Here is a 22,284-nt window from a genome sequence, read left to right on the forward strand (position 1 = left end):
GGCAAAGAAGCAGACATTTCTGCCCTTGCTTTGAAGCGATTGCAGCCTAGCTGGGGATGGGACTGATAACATTTAGAAAGAAGAAATGAGCATCCCTAAGCAAGCCCACACTCCAGCAGCCTCAAGTGGAGGGAAGGAGTCAGTACAATGAGAGTTTTATAAAGTTGATAGCACAGTGTAAGTACTGAATGAACAGTTGCTTTTAGCATTATTATCATCAGCATCTTTAAGTAATTATCTTCTAAAAGACAAACTTCCCGAAAAGTTGGGCCAATTCTTGGGAGTCTCACCTTGGAAATGAGACGCACTTACCTACTGTTATCAATAGTACATGGTCTAGGGCTATAACTAATTCAAAACTTGTTGAAACTTGGAAGGTGTCACTTAAGGATTTCTTTGCCCTCAGAAAAATTAGATGAACCTGGCTCAGGCCTCTCAGTGGCACCACCTTGAAGGGGTGTCTTGTCTTCCCCATGAGAGCTGTAATATCCAACTCTATTTCCTTGAGGCACCCTTGTCTCTGCTCCTGCCTCTGCATAGGCAGTTCCACCCTCAGGCAACCTAGAGGCAAAATCCACTCCTCTCATTCTGCCCAAGAAGAAACCCAGTCACAATGAACATATATGATTCTGGCTGCTGGGCTGATGATCAGAGGGATCCTGGGAGTGGATCACAGTACAACAGAAGACCCAACCCTTTCCTCTCTTTCTCCCAGGGCCAGCCCACAGCCACACCCTGGTCTCCAGAAGCCCCAGCTCCAGCCGTCCACCTGCACCCTGCTTACTGAGATTTTTGTAAGTCCAGCCCAGCCCTGTCCCCTGCCTGCTTCTCTCCGGGGGCCAGCCCCTGTCATTCCCAGTTTTCCCCCAAATTTCAGTGAATAAAATGGATTCATATAAATGGATAACTGAGTGAGCATTTGGCACATAGTTGGCACTTAATACATATTGGTTGGAATATGTAAAGGCGTGAACGAATAAAGGAATGAATGGAACCTAGACATGTGTGTGTCTAAATCAAGCTGGATTGCAGGTTGAGGTGCAGAATACATGAGAATGAACAAGTCAGAACAAGGTATCGGGCTGCAATAAAAGCCTGTAACAGAGAGGCAGGCTGGAGTGTTTTCTAAACAGGATGTTCTAAGCCCCTGGGTGGGGCTTTAGTTCCTGTAGAAGAGCTCAGAGATATACATCAGATGGTTCTGTATAAGGACACAGAAAGCCTTCTGTACCTGGGTGGGCCCTGCGGGGCCCTGCTTGGTTTCATCACTAGAAAAGACCCCCTTCCCTGATTCACCAGGCCGCACAGCCAACCTTGGAGCAGGGCACAGAAACGTGGTTTTAGCTGCAAATCCCCATGGTCAGGGAACACATATCCCCAATCCAAAAAGGGCCTGCTTGCCTGTCTTCAAAGAACAGAAAATCCCTTTCTCAGAGCCTTGGGCTGGACCTGCAAGCTGTCCTCACATCCCCATTTGCAGCCCCAAAGAAAACCTCATCTCCAACTCTTGCCCCAGAGAGAAATGCCAAAAACATCCACATGAGACTGGCAAACACAAGGTTCCCAGACAGAATAGAGTTTTAATCACTCCTCCTTACGTGGGCTTTCAAATGTGATTCTTTCCTCCTCTGCTGAGTATGAATGAATCACATTCTCAAGAAATACAACCAGTTAAGCAAATCAGCCTTCTGGAAAATCTTAAAAAATAAGGCTAGTTTGGTTCACTCACTGGATTAATGCAACTTTAACCAATCGATTGAAGCCTGGAAACAGGTATCTTCTGGTACTGATTTTCAAGATGGGTTGCATTGGTGCCCAGGTGTTTGTCCAGGCAAAAGGCAAGTTGGCTTAATTTAGAGCCCTTATTCAGTGGGGTTACTCCTTTACCTCAATAAATGAAGAGAGCCAAGAATCCGGCTTTAGGAGTAGCATGGCTAAAGTTACCCTTAAACCACTTTCCTTCTAAATAACCATATTAGAGGAGTTCCCTGGTGGCCTAATGGTTAAGGATCTGGTGCTGTCACTGCTGTGGCAGGGGTTTGATCCCTGGCTTGAGAAATTTTTCATGCCATGGTGCAGCCAAAAACGAAAAAAGGAATAACATTAGGGAGCTACCAAGGTGAGGCTATATGTATTTAGAGCATATTTTATCAATGTGCTGGAAAAATTAAAGAGACTTAGAAGTCTGCATCCAAAAATAGCTCTTAAAGAAAGAACAATATAATTATTTTATGGCCACACCATTTGTCCCTGTGTTTCAGCTTTGAGGGAATAACTAGGCATTACTGGGAGAAGTGAGTCAAGCTGGGGGCAGTTCAGGAAATGGGGCGAGGTCCATCTGTGCTATGCAAATAAATAATACTGCCAGACACAGGCATGATTTTCATTTACCTTCCAAAATTAGAATGACCTCTCAATGCTAAAAATGAGGGACAGGGAAGGAGTCATAGGCAGATGACTTTAAACCCAGTTACTTCCTCCTGTCTTTTGCTGGTCAAGCTGAAACTGAGCTCTGTGGGGCTCCTGGGCAATTAGAATGACCTCTCAATGCTAAAAATGAGGGACAGGGAAGGAGTCATAGGCAGATGACTTTAAACCCAGTTACTTCCTCCTGTCTTTTGCTGGTCAAGCTGAAACTGAGCTCTGTGGGGCTCCTGGGCACAAGCCTTGCTATTTCCCCCATTTCTTATTTTTAGGGAATAAGCTTCAGCCTCCATGGCCTTCCCTGAGTTCCAAAGGGAAGGGTCAAACAGCTGCTAATCGGGGAAGGGAGGTGACACAGAGACAAGGAAAGAACTGTCCAGAAACAATAATGCAGCCTTGGGAAAGGGTCCTGGTCCCTCTTTAAGGAATATACATAATAGTATCTTTGAGTTTTTCTGCACCCCCAACAAATGAAAACCAGAGCAGAGGACCACCAGAACCAGTTCCTGGGGTCACTAAACACCTACTTTGAAGAAGAATGAAAGCTTGCATCTACCCAGATCCTATCTGTGGCCCTATTTTCTATTCCCAAACTTAAAAAATCGCTTCCTAATCTCTCCCAAGGAAGGGCACAGTCTTTAGGGCATTAGCCTGCCATGGCCTCCTTTGCCTGGCAAAGCAATAAAGCAATTTTTTTCCCCTTCACCCAAAACTCTCTCTGTGTGTTTCTATTTGGCACCGGTGGACAGAGGCCAAGTTTCAGCAACAAAGACGAAAGAGATTGACTGCAAACCTGGCTGAAGGGTTCCCAGGCACCAGAACACAGGTGAGAGCTCCCTCAGGGCAGAGCTGATATAGAGGAATCACAGGTGCCAAAATTCACAGGGCACAGACACCACACCAAGTCACAAGAGAAAATTTCATTTCTCTTCTCAGCAAAAGCAATACCTCTGTCCAGACCACAAGCCCTCAAATTTTATTCCGGTCCATGTCTTTTCAGTCCAGTTCAAGCTGCGGCTAGGAATTCAAAATAAACAGTGCTGATTGTGAGAGCCACAAAGTTCTGCACAGAAACAAGAAAGCACACATCTTTGGCTCAAACCAACAAGAGTAGGGCTAAAAGCCAAGTGGTATAAAATGTGAAAAATTCCTTCCTCTAAGGGCAGATGGGATTGTCTTAATACCTTAATGCCTGATAAGCCAGGGCAACGTCCAGGATGGAGGGCTGCCCCAGCTCCAACCAAGCCAAGTCAGCCTTGACTCAGACTTGGGAAATCCTTGATCTGGGTGGACCCTGCCATTTGGAGATAACTGTCAACATTCCTCCTGTTTTCTGGCCTTCTCCATTCATTTTTTTTTCCCACTGTACTATATTAAAATTAAGAAGAGAAACATTTTTTTTAGGATGGCCTTCTCCATTCAGACAACCCTCTCTAATTCTCCTTTAATTGCCTTTTCTCTCTACAGTGATGTTAGGCTTCAAGTCCCCTTCAAGGAGATTAAACTCAAAGCCTCTGGCCAAGACAAGAATTATAGACCCTTATCATTGCCCCATCTTCCTCATTGGTTTTCCTTATATAATGATTTTTATTTTTTCCATTATAACTGGTTTACAGTGTTCTGTCAATTTTCTACTCTACAGCAAGGTCACCCAGTTACACATACATGTATACATTCTTTTTTCTCACATTTATCATGCTCCATCATAAGTGACTAGACATAGTTCCCATGCTATACAGCAGGATCTCATTGCTATACAGCAGGATCTCATTGCTTATCCATTCCAAAGGCAATAGTTTATATCTATTAATTCCAAATTCCCAGTCCATCCCACTCCATCCCCCTCCTCCTTGGAAACCACAAGTCTGTTCTCCATGTCCATGATTTTCTTTTCAGTGGAAAGGTTCATTTGTGCTGTATATTAGATTTCAGATACAAGTGATATCATGTGGTATTTGTCTTTCTCTTTCCGACTTACTTCACTTAGTATGAGAGTCTCTAGTTCCATTCATGTTGCTGCAAATGGCATTATTTTGTTCTGTTTTATGGCTGAGTAGTGTTCCATTGTGTGTGTGTGTGTGTGTGTGTGTGTGTGTGTGTGTGTGTATCACATCTTCTTAATCCAATCATCTGTCAATGGACATGTAGGTTGTTTCCATGTTTGGCTATTGTGAATAGTGCTGCAATGAACATGCAGGTGCATGTGTCTTTTTCAAGGGAAGTTTGGTCTGGATATATGCCCAAGAGTGAGATTGCTGGGTCATGTGGTAGTTCTATGTATAGTTTTCTAAGGTACGTCCATACTGTTTTCCACAGTGGTTGTACCAGCTTACATTCCCACCAACAGTGTGGGAGGGTTCCCTTTTCTCCACACCTTCTCCAGCATTTGTTATTTGTGGACATATTAATGATGGCCATTCTTTTTTTTTTTTTTTAAATTTTCTTTTTCTTTTTTTTTTTTTTTTTATTATTTTCCCACTGTACAACAAGGGGGTCAGGTCATCCTTAGATGTATACATTGCAGTTACAGTTTTTTCCCCCACCCTTTCTTCTGTTGCAACATGAGTATCTAGACATAGTTCTCAATGCTATTCAGCAGGATCTCCTTATAAATCTATTCTAGGTTGTGTCTGATAAGCCCAAGCTCCCGATCCCTCCCACTCCCTCCCCCTCCCACCAGGCAACCACAAGTCTCTTCTCCAAGTCCATGATTTTCTTTTCTGAGGAGATGTTCATTTGTGCTGGATATTAGATTCCAGTTATAAGTGATATCATATGGTATTTGTCTTTGTCTTTCTGGCTCATTTCACTCAGTATGAGATTCTCTAGTTCCATCCATGTTGCTGCAAATGGCATTATGTCATCCTTTTTTATGGCTGAGTAGTATTCCATTGTGTATATATACCAAATCTTCCGAATCCAATCATCTGTCGATGGACATTTGGATTGTTTCCATGTCCTGGCTATTGTGAATAGGGCTGCAATGAACATGCGGGTGCATGTGTCTCTTTTAAGTAGAGCTTTGTCCGGATAGATGCCCAAGAGTGGGATTGCGGGGTCATATGGAAGTTCTATGTATAGATTTCTAAGGTATCTCCAAACTGTTCTCCATAGTGGCTGTACCAGTTTACATTCCCACCAGCAGTGCAGGAGGGTTCCCTTTTCACCACAGCCCCTCCAGCACTTGTTATTTGTGGATTTATTAATGATGGCCATTCTGACTGGTGTGAGGTGGTATCTCATGGTAGTTTTGATTTGCATTTCTCTTATAATCAGCGATGTTGAGCATTTTTTCATGTGTTTGTTGGCCATCTGTATACCTTCCTTGGAGAAATGTCTATTCAGGTCTTTTGCCCATTTTTCCATTGATTGATTGGCTTTTTTGCTGTTGAGTTGTATAAGTTGCTTGTATATTCTAGAGATTAAGCCCTTGTCAGTTGCATCATTTGAAACTATTTTCTCCCATTCTGTAAGTTGTCTTTTTGTTTTCTTTTTGGTTTCCTTTGCTGTGCAAAAGCTTTTCAGTTTGATGAGGTCCCATGGGTTTATTTTTGCTCTAATTTCTATTGCTTTGGGAGACTGCCCTGAGAAAATATTCATGATGTTGATGTCAGAGAGTGTTTTGCCTATGTTTTCTTCTAGGAGTTTGATGGTGTCCTGTCGTATATTTAAGTCTTTCAGCCATTTGGAGTTTATTTTTGTGCATGGTGTGAGGGTGTGTTCTAGTTTCATTGCTTTGCATACAGCTGTCCAGGTTTCCCAGCAATGCTTGCTGAATAGACTTTCCTTTTCCCATTTGATGTTCCTGCCTCCCTTGTCAAAGATTAATTGACCATAGGTGTCAGGGTTTATTTCCGGGTTCTCTATTCTGTTCCATTGGTCTGTCTGTCTGTTTTGATACCAGTACCACACTGTTTTGATGACTGTGGCTTTGTAGTATTTCTTGAAGTCTGGGAGAGTTATGCCTCCTGCTTGGTTTTTGTTTCTCAGGATTGCTTTGGCGATTCTGGGTCTTTTGTGGTTCCATATAAATGTTTGGATTGTTTGTTCTAGTTCTGTGAACAATGTCATGGGTCATTTGATAGGGATTGCACTGAATCTGTAGATTGCTTTGGGTAGGATGGCCATTTTCACAATATTGATTTTTCCAATCCAGGAACATGGAATATCTTTCCATTTCTTTACATCTTCTTTGATTTCTTTGATTAAAGTTTTATAGTTCTCGGCATATAGGTCCTTTACCTCTTTGGTCAGGTGTATTCCGAGGTATTTGATTTTGTGAGGTACAATTTTAAAAGGTATCATTTTTTTGTATTCCTTTTCTAATGTTTCATTGCTGGTATACAGAAATGCAACTGACTTCTGAATGTTAATCTTATATCCTGCCACTTTGCTGAATTTATTAATCAGTTCAAGGAGTTTTGGGGTTGAGTCCTTAGGGTTTTCTAGGTATAGTATCATATCATCTGCATACAGTGACAGTTTGATCTCTTCTCTTCCTATATGGATGCCTTTTATTTCTTTTGTTTGTCTAATTGCTGTGGCTAAGACTTCCAAAACGATGTTGAAGAGCAGTGGTGAGAGTGGGCATCCCTGTCTTGTTCCAGATTTGAGTGAGAAGGCTTTCAGTTTTTCCCCATTGAGTATTATATTTGTGGTGGGTTTATCATAAATGGCTTTGATTATATTCAGGAATGTTCCCTCTATACCCACTTTGGCGAGGGTCTTGATCATGAATGGATGTTGAACTTTGTCAAATGCTTTTTCTGCGTCTATTGAGATGATCATATGATTTTTGACCTTTTTTTTGTTAATGTGGTGTATGATGCTGATTGATTTGCGTATGTTGAACCATCCTTGTGAACCTGGGATGAACCCAACCTGGTCATGGTGTATAATTTTTTTGGTATGTTGTTGGATTCGGTTGGCTAAGATTTTGTTGAGAATTTTTGCATCTATATTCATCAATGATATTGGCCGATAGTTTTCTTTTTTTGGTGGTATCTCTGTCTGGTTTTGGAATGAGGGTGATGGTGGCCTCATAGAATGTCTTTGGGAGTATTCCTTCTTCTTCAACCTTTTGAAAGAGTTTAAGGAGGATGGGCACCAGTTCCTCTTTATATGTTTGATAGAATTCACCTGTGAAGCCATCTGGTCCTGGACTTTTATTTGTAGGGAGTGATTTTATGACCTCTTCAATTTCATTTCTAGTGATCGGTCTGTTCAGTTGGTCTGTTTCTGCTTGATTCAGTTTTGGCAGGCTGTAAGATTCTAGAAAATTGTCCATTTGTTCCAGATTGTCAAACTTGTTGCCATACAGTTGTTCATAGTATTCTCTTATGGTTTTTTGTATTTCTGCTGTATCCGTTGTGATTTCTCCTTTTTCATTTATAATTTTGGTTATTTGGGTTCTTTCTCTCCTCTTTTTAGTGAGTCTGGCCAGGGGTTTGTCAATTTTGTTCACCTTTTCAAAGAACCAGCTCTTGGTTTTATTAATTTTCTCTATTGTTTTTTGAGTCTCTATTTTATTGATTTCTTCTTTGATCTTTATAATTTCCTTCCTTCTGCTGACTTTAGGACTTTTTTGTTCTTCTTTTTCTAATTCGTTTAGGTGGAGGGTTAAGTTGTCTATTTGGGATCTTTCTTCTTTTTTGAGAAAGGCCTGGATTGCTATAAATTTCCCTCTGAGCACTGCTTTCGCAGCATCCCATAGATTTTGAGAGGTTGTGTCTTCATTATCATTTGTTTCAAGGTAGTTTTTAATTTCCTTCTTGATTTCCTCATTGACCCATTGGTTTTTTAGTAGCATGTTGTTTAGTCTCCATGGAGTAGGTTTTTTCTCTTTGCTTTTCCCATGGTTGATTTCTAATTTCATGGCATTGTGGTCAGAGAAGATACTTGAGATAATTTCTACGCTCCTAAATTTATTGAGATTCGCTTTGTGTCCCAATATGTGGTCGATTCTTGAGAATGTTCCATGAGCATTTGAGAAGAATGTGTATTCTGCTTTTTTTGGATGTAGTGTCCTGAAGATATCAATTAAGTCTAACTTTTCTATTGTTTCCTTTAGGATCTCTGTTGCTTTATTGGTTTTCTGTCTAGAGGATCTGTCCATTGATGTGAGGGGGGTATTTAGGTCTCCTACTATGATTGTATTCTCATCAATATCTCCCTTTATGTCTGTTAATATTTGTTGTGTGTATCTGGGTGCTCCTGTATTTGGGGCATATATGTTGACAATAGTAACATCCTCCTTGACTGGTGTGAGGTGGTACCTCATGGTAGTTTTGATTTGCATTTCTCTAATAATCCCATCTGTCTCATTGTAATGCCCCTTTCCCCACCTTGAGCAACCAGGCCTAGCGGGCATAACATCAAAGGACTCTCCAGGGAACTTCCCTATAACCCATACCCCATGCAAATGAGATAGCCTTCCTGAGACCAATCAGAAGATCACATATGCCCCACACAGAGACCAATCAACACTCAGCCCTTATGCACACACACTGGGCCAGGGCAGGAAGAATCAGTGGGCTGGAGCAGGAAAAACCAGGTCCCCACTCAGGTCCGCAGCATGGGGATATAAGAAAAACCCAATTGTAAAGCAGGGCCAGTCCCTATTCACAGGGTAGCCCACTCTTTCTCTGAGAGTATATTTTCACTTTAATAAATCTGCTGCACACTTCCATTCCTGTGAACTTGATTCAACTGGATTGTGGTTTCCAAGGCAACCCTTGGGGGCAATGTTTTCATTCTGGCAGACCTGGTGATGCCCCCTTAAAGCATTCCAGTAAGAGCTTTAACACTTGACTCATGATGCTGTTACTTCAAGGGGGTTTCCATTGCTACTTGGATCCCAAAGCAATGGTCCAGGTCCCAACGAGAGAGCTTGCCTGCATCTCAAACACTAGCCTCTTCAATCCTTTTGTGTGCCACAGGCAGGAATCCGAGCCCTAACATTCTGGTGCTGTGACTTGGAACACAACCCTAACAGTGAGATGCACCCTTCAGGGGAATCTCCAGCCTACTCAGTCCCTTTGTTAAATATACCTGCCAGCCTGGCTGATGGATGGTGCCCCTGAGGGCACAGGCTCGCACAGATATACACTCCATGACTCTGTCTTCATTCCTCTCCCCAATGTGGGAAATTACAGCACACATGGGAACCACCCTGAGCTAGGTTCCAGATCATCTGGCATTTTGTCCCTTCCAAAGAGCCTCAGGATAATGCTAATTAAAAGTGGTTAAGAAGGGGACCTTAACCAGGGCCCTTCTTTCTCATTGTTTTATATATTGTTTGTTTGTGATTTAAAACAATTCCTGCTTACTGTGGAAAATATAAGCCTATTCTCTCTTTTTTTTTTCCAAATTATTGAATAGGAATTTTGGACTTTTTTGCATCATGATCATACTTATCTTCCTACGCCATTAAAAACCTTTTTGAAACGTTGTAATGGCTGCATAACAGTCCCTTGCATGGAATTACCTATCTTCTTCTTTCAGCTTTATTGGGGAATAACTGACAAATAAAAGTCTAAACTTTCCATTTTTACACTCCTCCACATACTTTGATTCTGATGTCACAATTTACATCTTTTTTGCATTGTGTATCTATTAACAAATTACTATAGCTATGTGTATCCATTAACGAATTACTGTAGCTACTTTTTTTTCTTTTTCTTTTTTAGGGCTGCACTTGCAGCATATGGAGATTTCCAGGCCAGGGGTCAAATCGGAGCTGCAGCTGCTGGCCTGCACCACAGCCATAGCAACACGGGATCCAGCTGTTGTCTGTGACCTACACTACAGCTCATGGCAACATGGGATCCTTAACCACTGAGCAAGGCCAGGGATCAAACCTGCCATCCTCATGGGTCCTCGTCAGATTCGTTAACTACTGAGCCACAACGGGAACTCCTACTGTAGCTACTTTTAAACCTATTGTCTTTCAATCTTTGCACTAGAGTTAGTGACTTACCCCACCATGACAACATTGTAATATTCTGAATTTAACCATATATTTACTTGTACCAACGAGTTTTATGTTTTTACACATTTTCCTGTTATTAATTAGTGTCCTTTCATTTCAGCTTGAAAACTGCCTGTAACCCTAGTAATGGTGAAAGATGAGATCAGCAGGTAAACAGGGAGCAGATCAAAGACATCTCCCCTACTCACCATGTTAAGAGGTTGAAGTTTATAGCATTTATACCACAGCCAGTCAGAAGCCCAGAAACATGTGAAACTTCTGAGAAGCAAAGTGCACAGATAAATATGAGCTTTGGCTATAATTCAAAATTCCCTGGCTTCTCCAACCTGGAGGCATACATGACTTAGTAATTATAAGAAGTGCTAGGAGGCTTTCTTCCTGCCTTCACTGAGTGCATATATATTGCATTTCCAGGAAAGATTCTAGGTGTTGCAAATAAATAAATTATAAATAAAATCCCTGCTCTAGTGGGGAAAGCAGATAATTAACAAGCAAACAAAACACAAAGCATTTCCAGGTAGAGGAGCTGCCCTGGAATGTGGAAGCCATGTTGGGCTTATGAACCAGGGTGGTGGGAGCAGAGATGTAGCAGAGGCAACAGAGGTCACTTGTCCTTGTCTCTGGGAACATGCCTTGTCAACCCATGTCAGCCCAGAGGCAGAACCCCGCACCTATCATGATTATTCCTAAAAGATTCTATGCCCACAAGAGCAGTATAATGCGACATGGTGATCTGTGAGAGAAGTATCCCTGATCACCCTTTTGCAGAAACATGAGATTTCTACCAAATAGTTTGTTTCTTCAACATTCTTCCTCGGTCTCATCCACAAGGGTGAGGGGGTGATGACAGACTGGATTTCTATGGTTACATTGGGGCTCATCAAGGCAGGAAGAGGAAAGAACATCCCGGGGAGAACACAACACAAGCCAAAGTTTTCAAGGCCTAAGAGATCATGTCAAGTTTGGAGAAGAGGAAAGAGTTCAGGATTGTTGCACCTTGCTGAGCAACTGGGGGGTGGCATGAACAGAAGTGATTTAGAAACATCCCCTGAGGGCAGGGTAGAAAACAGGCAGGGAGGCCAGTCAGCACTGAAACTGAGCAGGACCCAGTGGGGCTCCTGGGCACAAGCTTTTCTGTGTCCCCTGTTTCTTGTTTGTAGGAAATAGGCTTCATGCAGCCTCCATGACCTTCCTGGGTTCCAAGAGGCAGGTTCAGAGAGTTGCTAATCAGGGAAGGGATGGGATGTGGAGACAAGGGAGGAGCGGTCAAGAAACAATGTGCAGGCTTGGGTCAGGGTCCTGGTTTCTTTTAAGGGATACACATAAACAGCATCTTTGAGCTCTTCTGCAGAACTAAAACCCCCAACAAAAGGAAGATGGTAACTACTTGATGAAGCACTCTTCATTCCAGAGAGAAGGTCACAGCTTGATAACCTCAAGGACCACCTGAACACATCCCAGGAGCACCTGACACCAACTCCGGCGATTTTGAAATGTTCTGGAAGTGAAGAAGAATTCAAGCTTGCCTCTATCCTGATCCTTATCTACCGCCCTATTTGCCACTGCTAAACTCTAAGACCTCTTCCTATTCTCTGTCAAAGGAAGGCATAGTTTTTAGGGCATTTGCCTGCTGTGGCCTCTTTTGCCTGGCAAAGCAATAAAAGCTACTCTTTTCTACTTCACCCAAAACCCTGTCTCTGAGTTTCTATTCTGCTCCAGTGAACAGAGACCGAGTTTTGACAACGGAATCTTGGGGCAAGCAAAAACTACCCATTCTTAGTCTCAACCTGAAAAGTTGCTTAACTTGAAAGATGCTGCCTGAGAGTCGGGCTTCTCATTTAGCACACATCTGCAATCCTCCCTGGAGACTTGGGACACTGGCAGACACCAGCCCTGCCTTCTCCCTCTCGCCCACTAAGTTGCCAGTTTTGTACACATAACTGCGCCCTGGCTTTTGTGCTCCAGGAACAGGTTTATAGATCACCTGGCTTTGAGAGTCAATGGGGCTTCCATTCATGGGTCCCACAAGACTAGCGAATAAAGAAACAGTTCTTAACTAGCTATCCCCCTAGGGCTCAACAGAGAAGGAGCAGATAAAACTACACATCTGATCACCAAGCCAAACTTGGGTCCTCTTGCCCACCACACAGCAAAGCTCACCTACTGACACCAGGATGTGGTGAAGGAAGGAACCACTTAGGAGTTTGCTGCTTCCCACACACACCAATATGTGCTTCTCTCCATGCCTCTGTTCCCACTGTCCACTCCACACCAGTCCCCATTCTTTCATCTCTCTCAGATCTACCTGTCCTTTGAGAATTTACAAAGCTCTTAATGTCTTCTATCAGTTCTCCCTAGCTCCCTGGCCCCCTCAGGTCTGGAAATGAGTGTTAGGTCTTAGAATTAGATCTGGGGGAACTTGAATAACTGGGAAGGCTGTAAGAGCAGGGATTCCAGGTGTGAGCAATAAGGTAGCCTTAATCACTGAGAAGAGGTGAGGCTCTAGGGCAAAGGGTTAAAGAGTTCCCAGGAACAGGTTTGGTTTCATCTTCACGGCTGATATTTCTTGAGCACTTGCATGACACAAACTCTTTGCAAAATGCTTTACAGGTTTCAATTAACTTAATCTTCACAATGATGCTCTAAAGTGGGGACAACTATTGTTCTCATTTTATAGAAGAGGAAGCTAAGTCATAGAGAAGTTTACATTTCTAGTTTCATAACCTCTCTCAGGTCCCTCAACAAGTAGTAAAACCACTGCCTGGCTTCAAAGTCAAACACTCAGCCAAGCCTGCACAGTGGTTTATAGTCATGAAGCTGGTCAGTTTGAACATGACAGGACCAGACTCATCAGGTCAACCAGGAGATGGATTTGTCTTCTTTTTCTTTCATTTTTTTTTTTAAGTTTTACTGAAGTATAGTTGATTTACAAGATTGTGATAATTTCTGCTGTAAAACAATGTAATAGTGATTCAGATGGACCTGTCTTTATCTCAGAAGATGATGACTCTTTCCTTGGTCTGAGATCCAAACTCATCAAGCAACTTTTTAATTAACATTCATACCAAAAGGCACCAGGACTAGGGGGAGGCCTGGACCACAGATACAAATATTCATGTGAAAAATCATATCTTAGGTAAATAGATAAAGTGACTTTCTGATTTACAGGTAATCTCTCTTATACTTGATCAGGATAACTCAGCTCAAGATCAAGTCTGAATATACTAACATTCACCAAGACAGACCATATTGTGGACCATAAACAACTTAACAATTTAAAAGAATAGAAATTATATAATGCCTTCTCTCAAACTGCAGTAGAATTAAACTAGAAATTACTAACAAAAAGATAGCTAGAAAATCCCCAGATACATGAAAACTAAACAATTTACTTCTAAACAATGAATAAGCTAAAGAAGAAATCTCAAGAAAAAAAATTTTTTTAAAAAATTGGGGGTCTGCAGCATGCAGCAGCTTGATGTGGGGTCTCAGTACCCAGACCAGGGATTAAATCAGGCCAAAACGGTGGCAGCACTGAATACTAACCACTATACCACCAAGGAAATCCCTAAAATATTTTGAACTAAATGAAAATGAAAACACAACTCATCAAAATTTATAGGATGCTGTGAAAGCAGTGCTTAGAGGGAAATTTATAGCATTAAGTGTATACATTAGAAAAGAACAAAGATTCAAAATCAATTATCTAAGCTTCCACCTCAAGATACTAGAAAGAACGAGCAAATTAAACCCAAAGTAAACATAATGAAAGAAATAATGACAATTATAGCAGAAATCAATCAAACTGACAACTAGAAATCAACAGAGAAAAATCAATAAAGTTGGGTCACAAAAAGATCAGCCAAATCATAAGCCTCTAGCTAGGCTATCTAAAGAAAAAAGAGAGAGAAGGCATAAGCTACTAAAGTCAGAAAAGAAAGAGGACACATTGCTACAGATTTCATGAATAATAAAGGACAATAGAGGAACACTATGAACAACTTTATGCCAACAAATCTGATAACTGAGATGAAATGGAACAATTCTTTGAAAGATACAACCTGCCAAAACTCACACAAAAAGAAATAGATAATCTCAGAGTTCCTGCTGTGGCATGTTGGGTTAAGGATCCAGTGTTGCCACAGCTGTGGTGTAGGTTGCAGATGCAGCTCGGATCTGATCCCTGGCCTGGAAACTTCCATATGCCCCAGGTGCAGCCAAGAAAAAAAAAAAAGAAATAGATAACCTGAATAGGTCTATATATATTAAATAAATTAAATCAATAATTAATAATCTTCCAAATCAGAAAAACTAGACCCAAATAAGTTTATCAGTGAATTCCACCAAACATTTAAGGAAGGAATTATACCTATTCTCTATAATCTCTTTCTTTAGAATCAGAGGGAATACTTCCTAACCCATTCTATGAGACCAGCATAATCCTAATACCAAAACCAGACATAAGAAAACTATAGACCAATCTCTCATGAACATAGACTTAAAAAAAAAATCCCCAATGAAATATTTGCATATCAAATCCAACAACATATAAGAAGAATTGCATACTACTATCAGTTGAGATTTATCCTAGGTGTGTAAGGCCAGTTCAACACTAGAAAACAGATTAATGTAATCCATCATATCAATAGGCTAAAGAAGAAAAATCACACAATCCTATTAATAGATGTAGAAAAAGCATTTAACAAAATCCAACACTCATTCATAAGAGAAGCACTCAGTAAACTAGGAATAGAGGGCATTTGATAAAGAATATCAACAAAAAACCTGAAGCTAACACCACACCTTATGGAGAAAAACTGGAAGCTTTTCCTCTAAGATCAGGAACAAGGCAAGGAATTCTCCTCTCTCTCCACTGCTTTCCATTGTCCTGCAAGTCATAGTTACTGCAATGAGACAAGAAAGGAAATAAAAGGTATACAGACTGGGAAGAAGGAAATAAAACTGAGTTTTCACAGATGACATGATCATCTATGTAGAAAATCTGCAAGAATTGACAAAACACTCCTGGAACTAATTAGCGGTTATAGCAAGTTTGCAGGATACAAGGTTAATATTTAAAAGCCATTTGCTTTCCAACAACCAGGAATGAACAAATGGAATCTGAAATGAAAAACACAACACTATTTTCACTAACAGCTCCATAAATGAAGTAGGTGTATCTAACAAAATATGTATAAGATCTATATGAGGGAATGACAAAAGAAATCAAAGAACTAAATAAATAGGGAGATATCCAGTGTTCATAAACAAGAAGATTCAATATTGCCCATGTGTCAGTTCTTCCCGACCTGATCTACAGATTCAAAGCAATCCCAATCAAAATATCATCATGTTATTATGCTGATACCAACAAATTCTAGAATGTTTATGGAGAGGGAAAAACTTTTAACAGTCAACACAATATTGAAAGAAAAGAGGAAAATTGGACAACTGATGTTAGCCAACTTGAAGACTTACTACAAAGCTACAGTAATCAAGACAGCATGGAACTAGTGAAAAAACAGATACATATATCAATGAACCAGAACAGAGAGTCCAGAGATAGATTCAAATGAATAGTCAACTTATCTTTGACAAAAGAGCAATGGCAATACAACTGAGAAAAGTTGGTCTTTTCAATAAATTGTGCCAGAAAAACTGAACAGCCAAATGTAAAAAAAAAAAAAAAAAAAAGAATCTAGACACAAACCTTACACCCTTCACAGAAATTACCTCAAAATGTATCACAGACCTTAAATCTATAAAACACATAGAAGATAAGATTAGAGAAAAACTTCATGATCTAGGGTTTAGTGATGCCTTTGTGGACAAACACCAAAGACAAGATTCATGAAAAACAGAACTGATAAAACTTGACTTCATTAAAATTAAATTTTTATGCTCTGTGAGAGACATTTTCAAAGAAAATAAAAGAAGAGCCACAAACTGAAAGAAAATATTTGCAAAAGACATTTCTGATAAAGGGCTATCAACCAAAATATACAAAAAAATTCTTGAAACTCACAAACAAGAAAACAAAAACCCTAATTTAAAAATGGGCCATGGAAGTTCCTGTTGTGGCTCAGCGGTAACAAGCCCCGACTAGTATCCATGAGGATTCAGGTTCGATCCCTGGCCTCACTCAGTGGGTTAAGGATCCAGCATTACCATGTGCTGTGGTGGAGGTTTCAGACATGGCTTGGATCTGATGTGGCTGTGGCTGTGGTGTAGACGGGCAGCTGTAGCTCTGGGAACTTCCATATGCTGTGGGTACATCCCTAAAAAAAAAAAGCAAAAATAAATAAATAAATAGGCCAAAGACCTTAACAGATACCTCATCAAAGAAGATATACAGCCCCAAAATTAATTAATTAAAAATAAAGAAGATACACAGATGGCAAATAAGCATATGAAAAGATGCTCCGTATGATACATCATTAAGGAAATGTACATTAAAACAACGAGATACCACTATACATCTATTAGAATGGCCAAAATCTAGAACCCTGACAACAGTAAATATTGGTCAGGATGAAGAACAACAGGAACTCTTATTCATGGTTGCCAGGAATGCAAAATGGTAAAGCCGCTGTGGAAGACAGCGATTTTTTTTAAACCAAAGATACTCTCACCATGTGATCCAGCAATCACAGACTCCTTGGTATTCACCCAGGTGACTTGAAAACAAAAACACACATAGATGCTTATAATAACTATTCATAATTGCCAAAACTTGGAAATAACCAAAATGCCCTTCAGTAGCTGAATGAATAAATAAACTGTGTTCCAGATGATGGAACATTATTCGGTGCTAAAAAGAAATGAGAGAGTTCCCACTATGGCGCAATGGGATTGGCAGTATTTGGGGAGCGCTGGGATGCAGGTTCCATCCCCAGCCCAGGGCAGTGAGTTAAGGATCCAGTGTTGCTGCAGCTACAGGGTAGGTTGCAATTGCAGCTCAGATCCCTAGCCCAGGAACTCCATATGCTGCAGGGTGGCCAAAAAAGGGGGGAAAAAAAAAACTAAAAGAAGTGACCTATTTAGCCATGACCCTAAGTGCTTATTACTGAGTAAAGAAGCCAATCTGAGAAGCCTACATATTATATGATTCTAACTATATGACATTCAGGAAAAGGCAGAACTATGAACTACGGAGAAAATAAAAAAGATCAGTGGTTACGAGTTGGGAGAGGAAGGGAAAGATGAAAAGGCAGAGCCCAGAGGATTTTTAGGTCAGTGAAAATATTTTGTATGATACTATAGTGATGGTTTCATGTCATTATACATTTCTCCAAACCCACAGAATGAACAATACCAAGAGTAAATCCCAATGTAAACTGGGGACTTTGAGCGATTATGATGAGTCAATGCAGATTTGTTGACGTAAGAAATGTACCATTCAGGTGGGGGAGATTTATACATGTGTGGGGACAAGGGATATGTGGGAAAACTCTACTCTCTGCTCAATTTTGACGTGAACCTAAAATTATTCTTTAAAAAAAAAACCCAGCCCATTTAAAAACATCTAGGTTCTGTATCTGCCATGCTGAGAAATACATCTGAACCACAGGGACGCTACCCTCTGCCACGCCTTGGGTCAAACCATCTGCCTTTTCTCCTGATATTTCTACATGACTCTTCAACTTAATCAAATTTATCAAGAATGAGTTTTAATTTGCCTTAGCTACTGACACTGAGTCCCTTAAAATACCAGCCCCATCCCCAACCCCAACCCCACCTCCCACCCCCATCCATATGCCTGGGGTAGAAGCCACCCCAGCTGAAGAGACTAGAGAGTTACAGAGCCCAGGCAGAGGAATTACATCTGCATCTCTACACTTTTCAGCTTGTCCACATGTAACTAACACACTTCTGAATACTCAGGGGAACAGAAGAAAACAGCAGGCACAACCTCATCTCAATAAACTAATCTACCTGTATGTCAAGGCAGGTCACTCTCTGGAAGCAATGTAAAAATACATTTGCTCACCAACATAGCAGCAACTGCAAATAACACAAGCAATGAAGCTGGTGGGGCAGGATTAGAAAGGGTCAGTGTGAACATATAGAGAATGTTGTTGCTTTTGAGTGAAATTAGGCATATCCAGAATGCTCCTGTAATAGAGGATGGGGTAGATGAGGTTGTGTTTGCCTATCATTCAATGAGTTATGAGAGTGCCTGCGATAAAAATGCTGAAATAGAAGCAGAGAATTAAAAAACAAAACCAGGAGTTCCCATTGTGGCGCAGCAGAATCGAATCCAACTAGGAACCATGAGGTTTCAGGTTCGACCCCTGACCTCCTCACTCAGTGGGTTAAGGATCCTGCATTGCCATGAGCTGTGGTGTAGGTCACAGACGCAGCTCAAATCTGGCATTGCTGTGGCTCTGGTGTAGGCCGGCAGCAACAGCTCTGATTAGACCCCTAGCCTGGGAACCTCCATATGCCCCGGGTGTGGCCCTATAAAGACAAAAGACCCAAAAAAATTTTTAAATTAAAATTAAAAAAATTTTTTTAAATTAAAACAAACCAAAAAAACCCCTCCTCTTTCTCTATTGTACCACAGTAGAAAGGTCTATTTCTAATATGGTGCTATGAACTGAATATGTCCTCTTGAAACCCTAATGCTTAATGTGATAAAATACAGACATAGGGCCTTTGAAAGGTAATTGGGTTAAGAGAGAGGAGCCCTGGTGATGGGATTAGTGCCCTTATAAAAAGAGAGCTTGCTTCCTCTTCCTCTCTCCACCACATGAGGCACTACAAACCAGGAAGAGGGCTCTCACCAAAACCCAACTTGCTGACACCCTGATCTCGCACTCCCAGCTTCCAGAACTGTGAGAAATAAATGTTGTTTAAGCCACCCAATCTATGGCATTCTGCTACAGCAACCCAAACTGACTATGACCTACGTCACTTTTAAAATATCAAAGTATTATTATAGACACAAAATTTTAAAGCAAAAGCAAAACTAAGGGAGTTCCCTGGTGGCCTAGCACATTACGGATCCGGCATTGTCAGTGCGTGGTATGGGTTCGATCCTTGGTCTGAGAACTTTTGCATGTCATGGGGATAGCCAAAAGGAAAAAAAAGCAAAACTAAGAACTGAGAGCATGGCGTGGCCACATGCCCAACTCTAGTCCAAAGAGTCCATGTCTTTGCAGGTCATGGGCCACAGCAAGGACCATGATGATGATTTACATCAAGGAGCAGCACAAGTTGGAAACTGGCATCTATCTACTGGTATCCTTTATAGCTTGATTCCACAATAATCCACCCCTTCTAACCAATCTTTCAAAACATAAATGGACTATCCTGATTCCATATTCTCCTTCAAGGTTGGCTCCCTTGACAAGTTCCTGTTAAGTATTATAAGAAGATCCGATTAGTTTCACTATTTATAATATCTAAGACTGGAGAAAATGGCAAACTATCCTCAATAGCTCAATTTTATAGACAATAAAAAAATTTCCAGCAGTTCCGGTTGTGGCTCATTGGTAATGAGCCCAACTAGTACACATGAGGACTCTTGGGTTCAACCCCTGGCCTCGCTCAGTGGGTTAAGTATCCAGCATTGCCGTGAGCTGTGGTGTAGGTCAATGACTCGGCTCAGATCTGGCACTGCTGTGGCTGTGGTGTAGGCCAGCAGCTGTATGTCCCATTTGACCCCTAGCTTAGGAACTTCCATATGCCATGGGTGTAGCCCTAGAAAGACAAAAAAAAAAAAAAAAAAAAAAAAAAAAATCCCACATATGAAGTATTATTTGAAAAAAAAAATGAGATGACTGCTCAAACATTTTAAATTATTAATGTCACCAGTAGAGGAAAACCTTGATAAAATACTAATATTTGCTTACTTGTTGGCTGTACATGAAGAAGTAAATGATATAGCAGAACAAATAAAAGTTATGATAGAGGAAAAAAGGAAATAAAGCAAAAGAGGCCAAAAAACAATTAATCCCTGGCATTTCTTTCTTTCTTTCTTTTTTTTTTTTTTTTTTTGTTTTTCTTTTTATGGCCACACTCTCAGCATATGGAAGTTCCCAGGCTAAGGGTCAAATTGAAGTTTCCCCTGAGGCCTACACCACAACCACAACACCAGATCCAAGCTGCATTTTCAGCCTATACTTTGGATAACAGTAATGCTGGATCCTTAACCTACTGAGCAAGGCTAGGAATGGAACTCACATCCTCACAGACACTATGTCAGGTTCTTAACCCACTGAGCCACAACAGGACCTCCTAGACATGCTTTTTAAATCCATTCTAACAATCTCTGTATATTACCTGGCAAAGTGAAAGCATTTACATTTAGTGAAATTAATGATATGTTTAAATGTGTTTAGCATTTTATTATTGTTTTCTCTTTGTTCTCTCATTTCTTTGTTTCCCCTTTCTTGCCTTTTTTTTGGGGGGGGACATTATTTGAGCCCTTTTTAGTATTCTATTCTAATTTATCTGTTACAATTTTTAACACTATCTATAGTTTTTTCAGTGGTTGCTCTGCGGATTACAAAATATATACTTTTTACAATATATTTATAATCAATATTTTGTCATGTCTATTGCAATATAGGAACCACAACACCATAAAGTTCCCCTTACCTTGCCCTTCTTTATGTTAGAGGTATTGTCTTAGATATCACATATACTGATAACTTCATCAGATCATGTTATATTTTTGCTTTCAACTATAAAATGTATTTTAAAGAACCCAATAAGAGAAGAATAGTCTATTACATCTACCTAAATATTTACCAATTCTGTTCCTTTTTCTCGCTTTCAATGTTCCCAGTTTCTGCCTGGTATCGCCTCCCTTCTGTCTGCAGAATTCCCTTTAGCAATTATTTTTAAGCTTCTCATGATGCCTTTATTTTACTTTCATTCCTGAAAGATATGTTTGCTTTACACAGAATTCTGGGCTGCCAATTCTTTTCTTTCAGACTTGAAAAATGCTTCTTCCTTTTGATATCTATAATTTCTGATGAAAGAATCATTGTCATCAAATAACAGTTTTTCTCTTAGCTGTTTCAAGAATTCTTCTTTGATGTTTCAGAAATTTAAGTATGATATGTTTGGCCACAGATTTCTCTGACTTTATTCTATTTGGAGTCTGTTCCACTTCTTAACTTTGTAGATATGTGTTTTCAACTATTATTTCTTCAAACATTTTTTTCAGCACCACTGTCTTATCTCCTTCTGGGAGTCTGATGACACACATACTAGACACTCTGTTGTCCCATTGCACCCTGAGGTTCTAGTCTTTTTTTTTTTTTCCAATCTTTTTTCTCTCTGTTGTTCAGATTGGATAATTCCCATTGATCTGGCATCAAGTTCACTATTTCTTTCCCTTGTTCTTCATTCTGTTAACGAATCCCTCTGATAGAGGGATAGAGTAGGATAGTTACAGAGGTAGTTGTAGAAGTCCCAGTAGGGGACCACAGATAGAGAAGGAGACCTAGGGAACTTTGGGATACCACTGTAAGTTAATAATCACTCAAGAAAGCCAACAGAACATCATGGAACAAAGCAGACTTGTTTAACTATAAAGCCATAAATAAAAGCATGACATATGCTTCAGGTCATTAAGTAAAAGATAAAATGAGGCATGCCTTCAAGTTCAAAGATAATGATCCTTAGAACCATGGAGGGAAAGATGACATTCCAAAGTTGGAGACTCTCATTATATAGAAACATGAAATGATTTAACATATTTTAGCGCATGTTACCACCCTTCTGCTGATGTGAATAAGCACCATGACAGTCCTAGTTTGACCTCATAGGGTCAAATACTCTCTTACCCGACCTGAAGGAGGAACTAGTGATGCAAGCCTGACATCTACTTGAAAAATGAGGGAAAAGGTGGTCTT

Source organism: Sus scrofa, chromosome 1 (genome assembly GCF_054392235.1).
Source record: "Sus scrofa isolate SSC_HxYL_T2T_F1_AM1 chromosome 1, Sscrofa_HxYL_maternal_Yorkshire_Landrace_v2.0, whole genome shotgun sequence".
Taxonomy (NCBI): domain Eukaryota; kingdom Metazoa; phylum Chordata; class Mammalia; order Artiodactyla; family Suidae; genus Sus; species Sus scrofa.